This window comes from Arvicola amphibius, chromosome 3 (genome assembly GCF_903992535.2).
Source record: "Arvicola amphibius chromosome 3, mArvAmp1.2, whole genome shotgun sequence".
Taxonomy (NCBI): domain Eukaryota; kingdom Metazoa; phylum Chordata; class Mammalia; order Rodentia; family Cricetidae; genus Arvicola; species Arvicola amphibius.
The window spans coordinates 9,356,272-9,376,160 of NC_052049.1; positions in this window are offsets into that span (position 1 = coordinate 9,356,272).

Below are 19,889 nucleotides of genomic sequence, written 5' to 3' on the forward strand. Positions count from 1 at the left end.
ATTGGAAAACAGAAAGACATACTCCTGGGAACTTGACAACAGCTCTCAGACCACACAAAGCCCAAGCTGAATTATGATCCCAAAACTTCAGATTGGGAGTGAAAGGAAGGAGATGCAGAGGAACAGAACAGAAGGGTGATGCTTCTGTGCAGGTTTACAGCTCCGGGAACTCAAGGAGAGCATAATAGATCACTGATGAGTGATGGAGGGAATGCGGGGACTGACTGAATCTTCACTTTCTGAAAATGGGATGCTCATTTCCAGGTAGTGCTTTGTTTCCTGGTCATGTGTGCTAAACATATTGTTGAGGAAAGGAAAAAAAAATCAACTGATCAATCACTGCCTTGGAATTATTCTTATATGCGTTCAACATCTGCTTGTTCTTAAACTTTAATCTAGGATTTTTCAAAAAGGATATTTCTAGCATGTACGTTCAAGTTCTTGGTGTGTGCTCCTTAATTACACTGTTGGTGTTCAATATCGTGTTGTGACTGTATATTACCAAATATGCCTTGCTTTTTGGAAAATTCTAAGTCTGCCTTCCTCGCAGTTTTTATGTGATGATTATTCCTCTTTATCTTTAATATTCCAATGTACTCAGTCTTCATTAACTTTGTAGTAACTCCAACACCACACACACACACACACACACACACACACATACACACACACACACACACACACACACACACACACACACACTTATACTTTGTGGTTATTTTTGGAAACAGAAACTTTGGGAGGTCAGTAAGAAGAATAGACACAGACCAGACATCTTTAGCCAATCACTTTAGTTTCTCCCTGTAGGAAAAAGCAGAATCTTTCTCCTTTTTCAGCTACTTAGTGGGTGTTCTCAAACCACAGCTGTGCTTTCAATGAATACCTGTTGGTGAAATTTCTGTTCACCAGTTTGTCCTATGTTGCCTGCTGGTTCATCTTCTCTTTACACAGGTCAAACGCCAATCCCATGTTAGCAATCCAGACAACTTGGTCTGACATTTGTGAGTTGTTAGAAACATGGTACATAAAAAGGAAAGATTTGCAAAAATGACTGTAGGAATATCCTTTATTCATGTGATCATATGATAATGTGACCTTGACATCATTTTCCATAACAGGCAGGTGCCAGGGGCCATGCTGGAGGACCAACAGGCGGCATTGGAACTCATGGAACATGGCTGGACAGTCAGCAAAGCTATGTCCAAGTGATATTTAGAGAGGCAAAGCCCCAAGTATTACTGTCCTGAGGATCCCGTGCCATTGTTGAGCATATCTCTGATTGTTGTCTTTGTGGTAACCAATCTCACATAGTCTACAGGTTGTATGACGACAACTCTCAGAGGGTTTCAAGCCCTTCACAGGTAATGTTAGTGGTACTTACAATAATAGTTATTGACTTTTTCCAAGCTTTGCTGCTGGAGCAGATTAATGAATTAACCACACCCTTAGAAAGAATTCAGACATGTCAAATTGTTAGTAAGGTTAGGTTAAGATGCTTTGTTGATGGCTTTGAGGTAGAAAATATTGGAGGACAATTTAAAGTTTAGAAAGGCACACTTTTAATAGTTGAGCAAAGGACTCCATGAAGTTTAGGGAACAAAAACAGTTGCAGCCTGGCTATTGCTGGCTAACATACCTTTCTAGCTAGGATGGGTTTGTGCTCAAAGGTGATGAATAATTCCTTGTGTTCATTTCTGCCCTCAGATTCCTGATACGATTTAATAAAAAAAAAAAAAAAAAACTATTGATGAAACAGTGTGCACCCTGAGGATTTAAAGTAGAGATGCCTGTTTTCTTATATAAAAGTTTAGATTTGTGATTCTTTTAAGATTTTTCTTATAAGATAACCTTTTGAGATAAATATTAAAGTGATTGGCCCTTTCTTTGTAACTGCAAAATGTAAAATAACTGGCTGAGAAAAATACATTGCTTGTTTATACCTCATTAATTTATAACAAGTTGCTTGGACATGAATGTAGGTGGGTCCTGGGAATAATTTGCTTTTCACCTGTAATACATAAAATGTTTAATCATGTAAGGGATATGGAAAATGTGTTGTTGCTGTTGTTTTGACTTGCACTCATTGTGATCATTCACTTAAAAAATAGAATGCAACTGCATTGTAATTTTTATGTTGCTTGGAAGATCCTGTTGGAGTGTCTAAGCTGTAAGGGAGAAAGTAAAGACACAGAGAAGGAAAACACCAGGAAAAATGTGGAAAGAAAGATGCCAAAGGAAGTCGTCAGGAAAAAGAAAGAAGGGAAACATCGGGGTAGAAAGACAAAACAGAGTAAAACAAGTCACAGAGAGAATAATAAAAAGAAGTTTCTTATCCCCCAGAAAAGAAGTCTGTGTGGTTTTTTTCTCACTGACTTTGCAGCTCGTTCCCAGTTTTTCTGCTCTGCAGAAGGCTGGACCCTCTGCAGGTAAGGTCTGTGGACTTTCTCCATGAAATCTGACTAGCGGCTTTGATAGAAATTTATAAGCAAGTATGGCAGAAATGCCACAAGTAAAGCTGATTCTGAGCAACTGCTGACTTCATCTTGTTGATGGGATTCTCCTGAAGCATATAACCAGAATATAAACAAGGGGCACTTCTCCACCTGGGGTTCCAGCTCAGGCTGCCTTGAGGTTTTCTCAAAGTTCTTGACACAACATGTTGAGAGAGTTGCCCAGCCTGTTCTTAGCTTTGAGGAGCTCATTTTTCTGGTGCTAGCCAGCTTCTGGCTGCAAACTTACGAGACACCTGGACTTAAGTACATGTGATCAGATGCTACCACAACACAGCTGAATAATCAAAATTTTTTACTGTTTTCACCCCATAAATTCTATGAGAGCTAATAAAATGTTTTTATTTTAATCCTTTATTATTTATCAATCAATAACCAAATAACCTGTCACTTGGGTTTTCTTGAGCCAAAAAGGTAATAAGATTTCTATTTCAATTGCTATTGCTTGTTTTGTGTGAAGATTTGGAAAAACATGTGCTACCCAGAATGCCCAGTGTTCATTTTTTCTTTTCAATTTTCTCATAATGTCTTATGAAGTCTAAGAACAGTCTTCTCACATAAACAATCTCTAAGATAAAACTTCTGACTCTTGCCGGGCGGTGGTGGCGCACGCCTTTAATCCCAGCACTCGGGAGGCAGAGGCAGGCGGATCTCTGTGAGTTTGAGACCAGCCTGGTCTACAAGAGCTAGTTCCAGGACAGGCTCCAAAGCCACAGAGAAACCCTGTCTCGAAAAACAAAAAAACAAAAAAACAAAAAAAAAAAAAAAAAAAAAAAAAACTTCTGACTCTTGGAGGAAAGTTTATAAGTGGCTGTACCTCCTAAGGTATACAGTACAACCTCACCCAGATGCACCGTGCAGTGTATAAAATTGCACTGATCATCAGTCAAGTGAGTCCAACCATGTCTTTGCAGAGTTTTGGCCAAGGGACCTGCTGAGAACCTGATTAGTACGTGGCATCATTTCTGTGGACAGTGATTGGTCTCTTCTAGTCACCTTTCTTCCTGTTGTGCTGGTGTTGATGACTATATCCCAAGCAATTGGATGGTGGAGCAATCAATAATCAATGGCGTAAACACTTCTCGCCTATCCATTCCTCCAGAGAAGATGCTGCCTGTCTGCTTGCAGTTGTTCTACAATTTATCAGAAGGATATTTCTAATGTTCATTGTTTGATTATTCAACTGTGTTGTGGTAGCATCTCATCACAATGCATGACACAGTCAAATCATGGCTCATTAGATAGAAACAAAAGATGAGAAAAATATGAGCTACAGACCAAACCTAACAGCAACCAGTTTTGTAAATAGAATTTAAGTCAGTGTTGTCTATGAACATTTTCATGTCTGAGTGTCTTAACATTAATTATGGGAAAGCCAGACAAATGTGTGTATGATATTTAAATATTTTTTCTCATCTGCATGTGTATATGGTATGTGCATGTGTGTCTGCATTTTTGCATGTGGGCAGGCAGGATTGACACCAATAGTTTTCCATGGTCATTCTCTATATTATTTATTGAGACAGGATCTGTCACTTGAGCCCAGAGCTCACTGATATGTCTGCTAATCTGGCTAGCCTTCTTTCCTGAGGGAATCCCCATCCCTACCTTTTGAGCACTGGAATGGTAGATGGGCCACCAGGGCCAACCCACATGTGCGTGTGTTCTGGGAATTCAAACTCTAGTTCTCATGCTAGCTTGATGAGAACTGAACCAGGGAACTATTTCCCTGGCTCAGCCCAAAGCATTTTAAGTCTCACTGCAGGTTAAGTTATAGGTGATTCACACAAGAAGCAGTGTGAGCACTTGGGCTATGAGAGGCCCCATTAGGGGTTGATGGAAAGTTTACTCTGTCTAGTGGAAGTTGACATTTTATATTTGATCCAAAATCTTTAATTTTCTCTTTAACTTTGAAAATTTACCCCCCTGGGGCAAGGGTTTTGATGTATTCTGACTGTGCAATTATTTTTAGCAATAAGAATGTACTAGTTCTGACGTAATGCCTAAGAGACTTTTTGATATGATGAACTATCCTGTGAGTTTAAAGCAAAAGACAGAAAGGACAAGAACAAAATGTTTCTGGCAGAAGATTGCAAGCCACACTTAGATTAGAATAACTGACAATTTTCCACAGCTCCTCCATTCCTACCAAGAAGCCCACAGACACGCGCATTGCTGCATCTGACTGGGGCTTCTTGGTACTTTATGGGGAAGCATAATTCATGCAACACACAGCTGATGCCTCTAGTCAGAAATGAAATAATCCTCAGTATTTTTCACCCTCAAAACATGAGATCTGTATAACTCAAGATATTGAATATGATAAATGTGAAGTTTAAAATTCATTCATGTCATGTAACACAGTTAACCTTAAAAAAGCACATTCAACAAATAGTGCTGGCATAACTGGATATGAACATATAGAAGAATTAAAATAGGTCCGTATTTATCACCTTGCACAAAATTCAAGTCCAAATGGATCAAAGACCTCAACACAAACCAGTCACACTAAACCTCATAGAAGAGAAAGTGGGAAGTACATTTGAACACATTGTCACAGGAAATGGCTTTCTAAATATGATCCCAGTAGCACAGACACTGAGAGCAACAATTCATAAATGGAACCTCCTGAAACTGAAAAGCTTCTGTAAAGCAAAGAACATCATCAACAAGACAAAACACAAACTTATAGAAAGGGAAAAGATGTTCAACAACCCCACATCGGACAGAGGGCTAATCTCCAAAATATACAAATAACTCAAAAAACTTATCATCAAAAGAACAAATAATCCTATAAGAAAAATAGGGTACAGATCTAAACAGAGACTCGCAACAGATAAATCTGGAATGACTGAAGACACTTAAGGAAATGTGCAACATGCTCAGCCATCAGAGAAATGTAAATCAAAACAACTCTGAGATTCCATCTTACACCCGTAAGAATGGCTAAGATCAAAAACACTGAAGACAACTTATGTTGGAGAGAATGTGGGGTAAAGGGAACACTCCTCCATTGCTGGTCGAAGTACAAGCTGGTACAGTTGCTCTGGAAATCAGTATGGCAATTTCTCAGAAAATTAGGAAAAAAATCTACCTAGCAATACCACTTTTGGGTATATACCCAAAGGATGTTCAACCATACCACAAGGCCATGTGTCCAACTATGTTCATAGCATTATTTGTAATAGCCAGAACCTAAAAATTATCTAAATGCCCCTTGACCAAACAATAAATAAACAAGATGTGGTACATTTACACAATGGAGTAGTGCACAGTGGAAAAAAAATGACATCTTGAAATTTACAGGCAAATAGATGGATCTAGAAAACATCATATTGAGGTAGGTAACCCAGACCCAGAAAGAATAATATAATATGTACTCACTTATAAGTGTCTTTTAGACATAAAGTAAAGAAAAAGAAGCCTAAAATTCCCAATCACAGAGAACCTAGACAGCAAAGAGATTCCTAGGGAGACATACATGGATCTAATCTACATGAGAAATAGAAAAAGACAAGATCTCCTGAGTAAATTGGGAACGTGGGGATCATGAGAGAGTGTTGAAGAGGTGGGGGAAGGAATGCAGGGGAGCAGGAAAAAAATATATATAGCTCAATAAAAACAATTTTAAAAGGAATAGAATTTATCCAGGTTGTATAACCTGGTAGAACCAGTCCTTGGAATCTGCATCTTGAGTTCAGAAAAAAAGAAAAGTCAGGGGCCTGTTTCACGGGAAGAACCTGACAAGCTGCTGCTCACCTGAAGGGTGGCAGGGGTGATTAGCGCTAGTGAAGAGCATGGATTCCCAAAAGCTGTGAGTGGTTGCCAATCCAATGGACAGCAACAAAACAGGAGCCTTCAGCCAGACACCACAAGGTGAAGAATTTTGCCACCCGAATGAATTTAGAAGCAATTTCCAGAGAGCAACCAGAAAAGAACTCGGCAGAACCAATACCTTGACCTCATCTTTGTATTACTCTACGTAAAATGCCACACCACTACAGACTTCTGAACTACTGATCTGCTGATTTGAACTGATAAACTGGTGCTGTTTCAAGCCATTAAACAGCAGACAGTCGGTTTCAAGTCAATGAGTTAGTTTGCTATGTAACAGCAGAAAACTAACACAACAATTCAATGTTCTCATTTGTAGAATATGAGTGTCAACTTTCTGTGTCCAAAGGGGTAAAGGTTAATGTGATGAAGTATGAAATTTCATTTCAACATCAAACACAAAATAAATACTCATTTTTTTCTTTTTCATTTTGCTATTTCAGTGATATCATTAATTAATATGCATGTAATTCAACCAACCTTAATCAGCTTTGACTTATGCAAACAAGGATGAAGTAAGAAATTCTGCATTGCAAGATACACCAATAAATATATATTACAAAATAACTTAAATGCTTCATCTGAAAAGTGGGCCAAACTACAAGAGATGGAAATTTCTGGTTCTTGAGAAGAAAAGGGTTGATCATGTAATTATATATAATAGAAATATTATTTTGTGATGCAGATTCCACACTGCAGACAATAGATAGTATAAATTTTTAGCACAAATGTCTCTAACATAAAAACCATCCAGAAATTTATTCTATAATAAAGTGATGGAATACAATGAAAAAATTACAATCTAATGCTAAGCTTACAGTGTCATAGCTCAATTATAACTCCACAAAATCCCCTGGTGTCTTAGCATATAGATATGCTCAAAGACAAATGTCTCTAAAGAGAACATTTGGGTAAATAATAACAAAGCATGAACTCGTAACATCCTTAACTACCTCACAAGATCTACACAGGATTCGTCCCTTCAAACTTCGGTCATGGAATTAGGAAGAGTTCATGATATCTCCATTCTGTGAGGACTGGGTCATCATCAACCAAGGATTTCTGGGAAACAGGGACATTTTTCTTCATTAGCGTAGCATTTGTAAGTTGCTTCTATAAACAGCCCCTCATCCATGCCCTAAAAGTAACTCTAACTCATTCTCATTTTCTCTCTCTCTCTTTTTCTCTCTCTCGTACACATTATGTGAAAATATAGAATGATCACTGATTAGGAAGAGGCAAAAGCCTAGTGGAATAGAAGGGAAACTAGAAATAGTAATAAAATTAGAAGTAGAATTTCATAATGAAATTCAATATTATAGATAATATATGCTAATAAAATGAATGATAAAAAGATAGAAATAAAGGTGCAAGAAAGAAAAGTAAATAAGGGCTTCAGACAATATTAGAGCCATGAAAACAGAGGCTATGTGAGGACCCAGAGGCAAAGAGCCAGTTTCAAGTCAAGAAAGGAAGTCCCAGAAGAATTCAATTCTGCCAACTCCTGGGTCTTGAATTTATAGGCTCTGGAGCTGAAAGAATAAATTTCTGCTATTTAAAGCACTCTGTCTCCAGTGCTTTGTTGTGGAAGTCATGGTAACCGATACAGACTGGAATACAAATTCAATTTCAGAGTACATTAGTTTCATTCAGGAGTATTTTCACCTAGAAATAAAGATAGCTTTATTTACAAATACCACTGCTTATTGATCCTTACCAAGAAGTCTACTTTATGATACCAGAGACTCCTGCATCTCAATATCGAAGTGCCTAAATGATAAAACTCTCCCCATAGAATGTTTAAATCAACTAAACTCAGGTCCTGTAGCATGAACTTTCACCACCATATGGATCTGTAGATGTACTACATGCCTTATTTATTTAGACATGTACAAATATTATAGCAGATACTGAAATGAAGATAAACAGTCACAAATTAAATGAGGGGTTTCTGTGATTATCGTACTGGAGCAGGACAATGTTTCTCATGTATGTGTTAAGTGATTGTACATTTATGATCAGTTCATTATGTGTTCCTGTGCTGAACCACAATTAGTATCTAATTTAATGGATCATTAAATATTGCCAAACCTTTTTAATCAATTTGCATTGAACTTTAGATTTCTAACACTTCAAAACACCAACAATGCAGATACTTAATTCAGAATGTTATTGAATAGTTATATGGTTCCAGGCATCTAGTCTGTATTGTGATATTCCGTAATAAATCTTGGTAACTGGAAATCTATAGCTTTATGCCCAACATTAATCAAGTCAGTGCAGCTCAGGGTCAGAATGTTTTGATAGAACCGCATCTGAAAAGGCATCTGCTCTGCATTTGAGGCAAACCTCTGCTTGTATTTCATTACTACTGTGATGGACACAGAGCTGGGAAGGAAGTGGATGCCCAGGACAATGAAACTAAGCATGGTAGTTTGAAAGAAAATGGGCCCCATAAGTAATGGTACTATTAGAAGATGTGGTTTTATAGCAATAGGTGTGGCCTTGTTGGAGAAAATGTGTCACTGTGGGAGTGGGTTTTGAGGGTTCATAAAGTCAAGTCTTGCCAGTGTGTCTCAGACTCCTTGTGCTGCCTGAAGATCAAGATGTAGATGTCTCAGCTCCTTCTCCAGCACCATGTCTGTCCACATGCCACCTGCCACGATAATAATGTACTAAACCTCTGAACTTGTATGCTATCCCCAATTAAATGTTTTCTCACGTAAGAGTTGCCATGGTCATGGTGTCTCTTCCCAGCAATAGAAACCCTAAGCAAGATACTAATTCCCAATAACAATACAGGTCATGGTGGTTGACAACATAAACCCTAAGCAAGACACTAATTCCCAATAACAATACAGGTCATGGTGGTTGACAACATAAGCACTGTCATATTTGTGTTTTCATCTCGATTATACAAAATCAGAGAAGCAAAGCACTGTATACAAGTGTTTTTACTCTCCCCAAGTTAACGATAGGAATTTCAGCATTAGAGAAACAGAAGAATCTCAAAGTAAAAGTGACTTCTGGAAAATGTGACCCCTCAAGACTTTTAAAAATATCTAGTCCATGCCTTCTAGGGAGAGATATCCATGTTCCAATATTTCTTTAGTTACTTGGTTGTTAACGGTTTGCTTTTGTCCACTTTTAAGAGGCTTTCTGCTGCCACTTCCTCACCTGTAAAATGGAAACAGTAATTTTTCAACCTTCACAGCATTTTTTTTGAAAATGAAAATAGTCTACTTATTGCTTAAACTGGCATACCATCCCATGGCAGGTTGAAGGGAAGATTTTTATTATAAATATGCGAGAGACAGCAGCCAGCAGCTCCAGGAAGAGTCAAGAACGGACGGAGAAGGAAGAATATTGAACATGGCGAACAGACTGGATCTAGCCACGAAAGAAGCAAGAGCAGAGAGATAAAGAGAAGAAAGGGAAAGAGAGAGGAAAGGAAAAGGGAGAGAGGAAAGAAAGGGAGCTATGGGGTGGATGAGACAAACACACACACAGGGCACGTGGACACAATAGCTAGGTTATAAGGAAAATGAGTCTCTGGCTAGAGGAATGCCCATGAGCTGGAGGAAGTTAAGGGTAGAGGAGGAAGTGAGAAGCATAGGATGTTAGTAGGGACTTTGAAATCTGTAACAAGTACTTGTGATACTGAGGGAGCCTGTGTTTTATATATAGCAGTGCAGGTAGCCCTGTGTCCCTTCTGCCCTATAAGGAAAATGACTCCTTTTATAATGGAGAGCACACAAGTTCCAAAAGAATGGTGGCTTTCATCTAACTGCTATAACCCTTCTACAGTCCAAGTTGAGCCCATCTCTGGATATTTGGACTACCTTTTGGAGTTTTGTGAATTGGAGTCTCCTTTGGGCCTAACACTTACAACATATGTGCAAATATACTACTTCTGTCATTAAATAATTACATTGTTGCAGTTCTCTTAGAAATCTATATGTAAAGGTGGGCGGTCGTGGAACATGTCTGTAATCCCAGCCCTCAAGAGGCAGAGGCAGGCAGTTCTCTGTGGATTTGAGGCCAGCCTGATCTACAGAGTGAGTTCCAGGACAGCCAGGATTGTTCGACAGAGAAACTCTGTCTTGAAAAAAAAAAACATAAAAAAAGAAAAGAAAGCAATATGTATGTAAGAGTGTTGTACCCAATCAGCATTAGGTCCTGTTTAGGCACAGGTGGTATGTGAGCAAGAGGTTTTGTTCAATCTTGCTGTCAATTTACTCATACAGTACCAATGATTTCACCAAGTTTAGATACCTTGCTAAATAAGGCAAAACGCACTTCTTATATTGTAGGATTTTTTTTTTAAGGAAAATATCCAAAGGAAATAAAACCATTTTATAGACTTCACTGTACTGAATAATTTCAACACAACGGATTTAAGCACAGAGAGATAAAGATGGACATGCACACAATGCATGTAGCCATAAGAACTGTAGCTAACTGACCCATTCAGAGCAGAGCAGGTTAACCATCCACTCCTGCAATTATGTTAATAGAAAGTGCTGGCTCCTGAGCGGCAATAGTGTCTCTGCCTTTTGTTGCTTCTTTCTTCATTATCTTGATTCATTACAACAACCGATGGTGGGACGCCCATGTGAGCCACAGCCTTAAATGTGGACTTGTTCAGCTCACAAACCAGCAACTACACATTTCTTCCAGCAAAAGTATGGTTCCCTGGATTTACCTTGTACACATATCAACCGATTCAATTCTCTAACTCTAATTTGCTCTCAACTCTCTTTAATATGTCAAGGAAGCCCCTGAGATGGGAAAGAAAGAGCATATCTCTCTTAACCAATAAGCATTCTGGCTATGGATTTGTTATTGATAAAAAAATTACTACTAAAAAAGTATCATGTTCTCCTTTCTCAATTTAGAAAAAAAATAATAACTTCAAGTTTAAGAAATATTAGCATATCACTAATAAGACATTCTGGATGGGTCATCCCCCTCTAGTAATTCTGTTAAAGAACATCCATTATCTTCAAGGTCATTGAAATTATTGTTGATTTTATGTAGTCATTTATACAGCAATTAGTCTAGCTCTCCTTCTGTAGATCTTTTATTTATGCCATTCTCTAATATATAATATATATATATTAGGAGAAATATATATAATACAAATATATATATTGTGTGTATATATGTATATATGTGTGTGTGTGCATGTGTATTCTAAAGTCCCACAATAAATTCTCCTGACACCCTCATATTAGTATTTTTCAAAGAATTAAGCAAGTTCCTGGATTGTTGTGATGCAAAGAAAACTGCAACGCTGATAATCTTCAGCTCCACTTTCAGTTAGTGCCAGTCTGAATCCAGTTGAGCCAAACTGGTTGAAATCTGGCATGAATTTCAATGGTGTATCTACTGATTCTTTTTAACATAGTAGCCTGACCATGCCACAAAAACCGTTAGTTCTTCTGAATACTTGTAATCATAGCCAAAGATAAGGAGGAAACTTTAAGAAATTGAAAGGCCAGATAGACCAGAACTCCACCATTGTTTTAATATCTACTCAAAATGGTATATACAATTGTGTGCTTTATTACCTGTATTTGCTGCCCAGTATTCACTATTTCTATTTCTGCTATTTAAAACACAATTAATTTCTTTTTTAAGAACAATACAAATACCTTATCATTTTGAAGAGAGATTCTAATTGGATCTCACTGTGCTACAATCAGAGTGTGCAGAGGACATTGAAGTACAATGTGCACACCCCCTACACACACTTAGGCTCATGTGTTTGAATACTTGATGTCCACTTGGTGCTGCTGGTTTAAGAGGTCAGGAACTAAGATTGTCTCATAGTTAGGAGAAGTTCACTGCATATGCGTTGTGGAGGTGAGACAGTTCTATTCATGGCCTGACCTCAGTTTCTGATACACTAAGAAGTGGGCAGTGGTATCCATAAGTTCCCATCAATGTGCCTGCTCTCACAAACTTCCTGAAATCGTTAGTCTAATAAATCTCTCCTTCATTGAATTGCATCTTTTTGGTGTTTTCTCACAGCTATGAGACCATCTAGCCAATGAGAGAAGTCCTGGAAGTTCTAGAGAAAATCTGTTTCTTCCTTTTCTATTGTGTAGAGAAGAGTCGCACCCTAGGCTCATGCCCCTCATTTCATTGATATCTTTGACTCTGCATCATCCTTCTCTTCTGCATCTCAGACATTGATTTAAATTCTTCTGATGATGTAATTTTTCTAATGATACTACCATTCACATATGTTATAATATTTATTATAAGGAAGGTCATCCTCTTTGTAGTCAGCTGGTTAGCTAGATTAATTGTCTCTCATCTCCATTCATCTTGGGTGTTTTTTTTTTAAAATAAACCTATCCAATTAAAATTCTGGGGATTAAGAGTGCAATATCTATAGAGGGGTTAGAAATAGAATAGCTAACTTATGCCCTGAATGTGATCAGTTCTTCTGAAAATAAAGTTTGACAGCCCAATTATAGGAAAAATCTGGAACAAAGACTATTTCCTCCAATGAACAGACTATTTTTAAAGTCTGTACAACAAGGTCTAGATCCTTTTATAGCCAGTCATAATTTCATCTTCTCATTAATAATGGAAGCAAGACTATAATCAGTCTCAAAAGGGGTACTGAAGAACAGATCATCACATCCTTAAAAATATTTTCTTCTGAAAAGAAATCCACAAAATTCAATTAACTTGGCTAACATAAAATTTCTTTTTCTCAAGAAATATGTATATGATTTGCTTATTTTCAGTGACATCTTTCCAAAAATAATTTTACTGAAAGTTCAGTTTCCTAGAGACAAGAGATGAGACAGAGCTTCCAGGAAAGCTCAGCACAAGGGAAACACAAATCAGTATGGATTGTCTGATCCACAGCAATGCAGGGCAGAGGAATTTTCAGAGAAGAAGAGACTCTCCAAACTGAAGCACAGGTCTCATTATATCCTAGAATCTATACTTATTTAAGAAATCTTAATGTTTCTAAGTAAAGGCAAATTACAAAACACATTAAAGGACAAAGGGAAGAAGGCCTAACTCAAGCCAGAAGCAAGAAAATGTAAATTCAATTTTGCCAATCCCTCCTAAAGTGTGTATGTGTGTGTTTTTGTGTGTGTAAATGTTTCACAAGAAGCTGTGTGATCTGTATCAAACTGGAACCAACTCATCTTTGTTTACCTGCTGTGCTTCAAAGGAGCCCACTTTGCTAGTGAATTTAGGTTTGTGGATTAACACACACTGAGATGCTAAAGTAAACTAGTGGTCTCACTCTCTTCTTCTGACTTGGTCTTGTTCTGAACCCTGAGACAAGTACAGTAAATGCAGCTATAATCTTTCCTGGAGTATATTCCAAGTTACAGGAACATCTAAAGACATATGAGTAGGTGGTACATCTATCCTGCTCTCTCAGACATAATGATAAAGTGATACAATTCTTCTCACCTCTTCCTCATAAATAGCTAAAAATTTTACTAAATGTCTAAAAATTTGCCTGAAATGGATGTTATTGGTTAGGAGCATTTTTAAAAGCAAGTGTTTCTGAGATTGTGTTTTTAGAATCATAAGACCAGTGCTAATAATAACAGAGATGTAGCAATAGAAAGCATTACAACCCACTGGCTAAGTGGAAACATGATAAACTAGAAACTTTAAATTATCTTCCACACAACTCAAACAAAACTGTTCTTTAAGGCTTTTAAAGAAGATGTAATTGATTTAAATATTGAAGTACAGTTTAGAAAACCCACCCTAAGAGCAGCGTAATGTAAAATCCTGAATACAGAACCAGAGATGAGGCTTAGTCGCTACAGTAGTAGCCTGGCATTCAGGAAGTCTGACACAATACCCAGCACTGTATGAAGGGATCAGGGTGGTGCACGCCAGTAATTCCAGTGCTTTGAGTGTGGAAGCAAAACAATCAGAAGTTCAAGGTCATCTTTGACTAGGTAGCAAGTTTCAGGCCAGTCTGGGCTAGAGATATTGTCTGAAAAGAATATCAAAGTAAAGAAAGAAATATGTTACATTAAAAAAATCCAAGAAAGCATTTTCCTTTTTTGCTGAGTTGTAAGATGCAACAATAAACAAAAAATCCATAAGAAAATTTGTCATTACAAGCCAGTTTTCATGACAAGATTCATGGGTATCCATTTGAAACTAATGATGAAGAAGAGATACTGAGAATGGGCAAAAAAGGAAAAAAAGTTGGATGCAATCAAGGCGAGAACTCAGAACAGTCGGAGTGTGTGCCTTCTGCAGGTGAAACATCTTTTGTTGTTTTGGAAGGGGAGCGTTTATGATTGCAGCAGAAATTAAAGCCTTACCTGAGAGGGTTGGCTCCCAGGAAAGAACTTGACCTGGAGCATTCCTCAGCAGTGTGCAGCAATCAGCCAGACTCAGAGCTGGGATTGAAGCTATTCATGTTGCATAGAAACAAAATGAAGGAGGCGCATCTGAAGAGTAATTGCTGAAATTAGCAAAAAAAAAAAAAAAAAAAGAGGAGATTGAAGAGAGGAGATCCTTCGGACAAGTTAGACCGGAGGCAAAAGAACATGATGGTAGAAAGTGATTGTAGTCTATCGACAAACTGCTCAGATCCTCAGAAAGTCACTCAAAACAGAGTGTAAGTTTTTGAGATAAAACATGGCAGGATTTAAAAAAAAAAAAAAAAAAAAAACCTGACATGTTCTTTCTAACATTAGGACATTAAAAATAACCTATACAGTGCCAGAAATCTAATTCAAAAATGTAAAATAATGTCAAAATCTTCTGAAAAGATATAATACTAAAAATACACAAACAACACAGTCTTTTAATATGAAGACAATCAAGACCCAGATGAAAATGGATAAACTAAAAGTAATAAAAGAGTCTAACACACTTGACAATAATTTGAAACACCAGGAGATCTTTTTGTTGTTCAGACGCCAAAATGGTATATTCATTAAAAAAAAGTTTGACTGTTTCTTCAAAAACTACCCATAATACTATAATATTCCAGCTATCATACCCCTTGGCTTTTCTTGGAGATGAAAAGCCTGAATCTTGACGTAGGTAGCTGCTTTATTTGTAATGGCTGGGAATTGTAAACAAACATGAGGTCCTATTTTGTAAGAAGGTGAGTAGATGCTGATAATTTCAGACAATGAAATGTAGTCAACATGAAAAAACAGTATAAAGTCATGCAAAAGCATGGTAGAAACTTGAATGTATATGAAAAAAGAAGCCAGTATAAAGAGCTATATACTATATGCTCCCAACTATATAACATTCTTTCTTTTTTTCTTTATTTATTTGGTTTTTTGAGACAGGGGTTCCCTGTAGTTTCTAGAGCCTGTCCTGGAACTAGCTCTTGTAGACCAGGCTGGCCTCAAACTCAGAGATCTGCCTGCCTCTGCCTCCCGAGTGCTGGGATTAAAGGCATGCGCCACCACCGCCCGGCTAACATTCTTTTTTTTTAATTGTATTTATTAAGCTATATATTTTTCTCTACTCCCCTCTCTTCCTTCCCCCTCCTTTCTACCCTCTCCCATGATCCCCTGCTCCCAATTTACTGAGGAGATCTTCTCTTTTTCTACTTCCCATTTAGATTAGATCCCTGTATGTCTTTTGCTATCTAGATTCTCTGAGGTTGTGAATTGTAGGCTGTTTTTTCTTTGTTGTATGTCTAAAAGTCTCTTATGAGTGAATACATGTTATGGTCTTTTTTTTCTAGGTTTGGTTTACTTCACCCAATATGATGTTTTCTAGATCTATTCATTTGCCTTCAAATTTCAGAATGTCATTTTTTTCTGCTGTGTAGTACACGCATTGTGTAAATGTACATTTTCTTTATCCACTCTTCGGAAGAAGGGCATTTAGTTTGCTTTCCTGTTTTGTCAGTTACAAATAATGCTGCTATGAACATAGTTGAACACATGTCTTTGTGGTATTATTGAGCATCCTTTGGGTGCTCAATATACCCCAAAGTGATATTGCTAAGTCTTGAGGTTGTTTCCTAATTTTCTAAGAAATTGCCATAATAGCCGGGCGGTGGTGGCGCACTCCTTTAATCCCAGTGCTTGAAAGGCAGAGGCAGGAGGATCTCTGTGAGTTCGAGACCAGCCTGGTCTACAAGAGCTAGTTCCAGGACAGGCTCTAAAGCTGCAGAGAAACCCTGTCTCGAAAAACCAAAAAAAAAAAAAAAAAAAAAAAAAAAGAAATTGCCAGCCATAATGATTTCAAAAGTGACTGTACCAATTTGCACTCTGACAAGTAATGGAGTGTACCCTTTACCTCACATTCTCTCCAGCATCAGTTGTCTTCATTGTTTTTGATCTTGTCCATTCTGACAGGTGTGAGATGGAATCTCAGAGTTGTTTTGATTTGCATTTCTCTGATGGTTAAGAATGTTGAACATTTCCTCAAGTGTCTTTCAGCCATTTTAGATTTGTCTGTTGAGAGTTTTTTCTTTAGGTCTGTATCCCATATTTTTATTGGATCATTTGTTATTTTGATGACTAGTTTCTTGAGTTCTTTGTATATTTTGAAGATCTGTCCTCTGTCTGATGTGAGGTTGATGAAGATCTTTTTCCATTCTGTAAGCTACTGTTTTGTCTTAGTTTCAGGAGGTCCCATTTATTAATTGTTGCTCATAGAGTCTGTGCTACTGGGGTTATATTTAGGAAGTGGTCTCCTGTGCCAATCTGTTTAAATGTACCTCCCACATTCTCTTCCATGAGGTTCAGTGTGGTTGGTTTTATGTTGAGGTCTTTGATTCATTTGGACTTGAGTATTGTGCAAGGTGATAGATATGAATCTATTTTTATTGTTCTACATGTATATCTAGCTATGCCAGCACATTTGTTGAATATGCTTTCTTTTTCCAATTTTATATTTTTTCTTCTTTGTCAAAAATCAAGTGCCCGTAGGTATTTAGGTTGATATTCTATTTCATTGGTCCTCTTGTCTGTTTTTAAGCCAATACCAGGCATTTTTCAATACTGTAGCTCTATAGTAGAGTTTAAAGTCTGGAATTGTGATGCTTTCAGAAGTTCCTTTATTGTACAGGATTTTTTGGCTATTCTCGGTTTTTTGCTTTTCCATATGAAGTTGAGTACCATTCTTTTGAGGCCTGTGAAGAATTTTGTTGGGATTTTGATGGGCATTGCATTAAATCTGTATGTTGCTTTTGGTAAGATTGCTATTTTTTACTAGGTTAATTATACCTACCAAAGAGCATAGGGGATCTTTTTATTTTTTGGTATCTTCTTCAATTTCTTCAAAGATTTAAAGTTCTTGTTATACAGGTCTTCCACTTGTTTGATTAGAGTTACTCCAAGATATTTTATGCTATTTGTGGCTATTGTGAAGGGTGATATTTCTCTGATTTCTTTCTCAGACCACTTATCATGTATATACAGGAGTGCTACTGGTTTTGTTGTTGTTGTAATTTTGTTTTTTGGAGTTAATCTTTTATCCTGATACATTACTGAAGGTGTTTATGTAAATAGTAAAATGTCAGTGTTTGTCAGGAATTAAGGAATAAACAAGAGTAGATATGTGGAGCTAATAAGAAACAAAATTTTTCTGTATCATACTAGAATATTGAATATAAGCACATGAGTTTAAATCCACAGGATGAATACATGAATACATGAAAATAAGCCCTGATGTGAACTATACACTTTGTTGCTATAAATTCAATGCTTTCAGTAAATGCCAACTTAACATTATCGATATCAATACTGAGGAAAGTTAAGCAAGTATTTAATCATTATATGGGCAAATCTCTGTACTGATCATATTTTTAGTTTTATTTATTAAATTAGTTTATTGTGATATGTGTGCTATATGTGGGTGGCTGCTTGCATCACAACCTGCATATGGAAGTTTGTAAGACCCAGAGGATCAAGGAGTTTTCTGTGAGACTCTTGCCTCCTAATAATGTCAGAAGCCGCACCCATAAGGTGTCAGCAACCATAGACATGACAACGTAGATGGAGGTCCCAGCTCTACACAAAGAAATATAGGTGATAAGGAACACTGGGAGTGGGATGGGTGGTCTTTTCCAGAAAAGACCAAACAAATTGGTTATCCAATAGCTAACAGTCCCTGAAAATATACATAACATTGTATAATGTATATGCATGTATGCATGCAATAACAATTATTTAAAAAGATGCCATGGATTTGAAAGAGAGCAAGGAAGGGTCTATGGACAGATTTCTAGGGAGAAAAGTGAAGGGGAATGTGCTATAATTATAACCTCAAATTGTAAAATAAAAAGTAAATACCATTGTCTTCATCACCGATCTATTGCTGTGAAGAGACATGATGCCTTAACAACTCTTATAAGGAAGCATTTGTTTGGGTTGACTTACAGTTTCAGAGGCTTGGTCCATTGTCCTCATGGTCAGAAGCACAATGGCAGGCATGGCAGGCATGACATCGGAGGAGTAGCTGAGAGTGACATCCTGTTCTTCAGGTGAACAGAGAGAGGAGGTAAGAGAGAGGGGAAAAGAGAGAAAAACGGGGAGAGGAGAGGAGAGGAGAGGAGAGGAGAGAGAGAGAGAGAGAGAGAGAGAGAGAGAGAGAGAGAGAGAGAGAGAGAGAACTGGACCTACCTTGGCCTTTTGAATCCTCAGTGCTCAGCGGCAGTAATACACTTCCTCCAATAAGATCACACTTCCTCCAACCCAGCAATACCTCCTAATCTTTCTCAAATAGTGTCACTTCCTGGTGACTAAGCATTCAAATGTACAAACCTATAGAACTAGTCTTATTCAGACTACCACATTATTAAAATTCAATCTCTAAAGTTACACTACAGAACACATATTTCAGTAGTAGTTAGAAAATTATTAAACATCGACAGGATGTGAACAGCTGAGAATGTTCACAGCAACTTGTTATCGTCTAGTATGTTTTATGTACACCGATATCTTCTATGTCCCTAAAATGTTATTAATACGAAAATTGCCTATAGTAACCCTCACAAAGAGCCTGGAGCTGCATTTTACACTTGATTTGGGTAAGAGCATTTGTGTATATAACATTTTTAGATCATGTCTATGCCCATCCCTCTCAACTCCTTCTGAGTTCCCTCCCAGTTTCTTCTATCCACCTCACATCTTCCTTCTCTTCTTCTTTACCCTCCTTTTCCTACTCTTTATAATCCATGCGCTCTAAATCAACTCAGTGCTGCCCCTCCCCTCTACAGTTAGAGTTGACTGGCGTGGTCCTCTGCAGGGATGGTAGAGACAACCATGGCTTCTGTAAAATGTGAAATGTGAGATGTGATAATGGATATGGATTCCTTGGTTACATAGTCATACTCATCGTAGATGGTGTGAAGATCTTCTCAATTGACTCAAATGTACATGTTGATCTGTCATTGTTACATAGGGATGTAACTTAGGTAGAGTCCACACATGGTTATGAATGCCTTAAAAGTAGTACCGGGGTAAAGAAAACCTTTAAAGAACTCATACCTGTTATGTGAGTTGAGAAGTGAAAGAATTGTGTATTGTATTAATGATACAGCCATATGTAATAAAA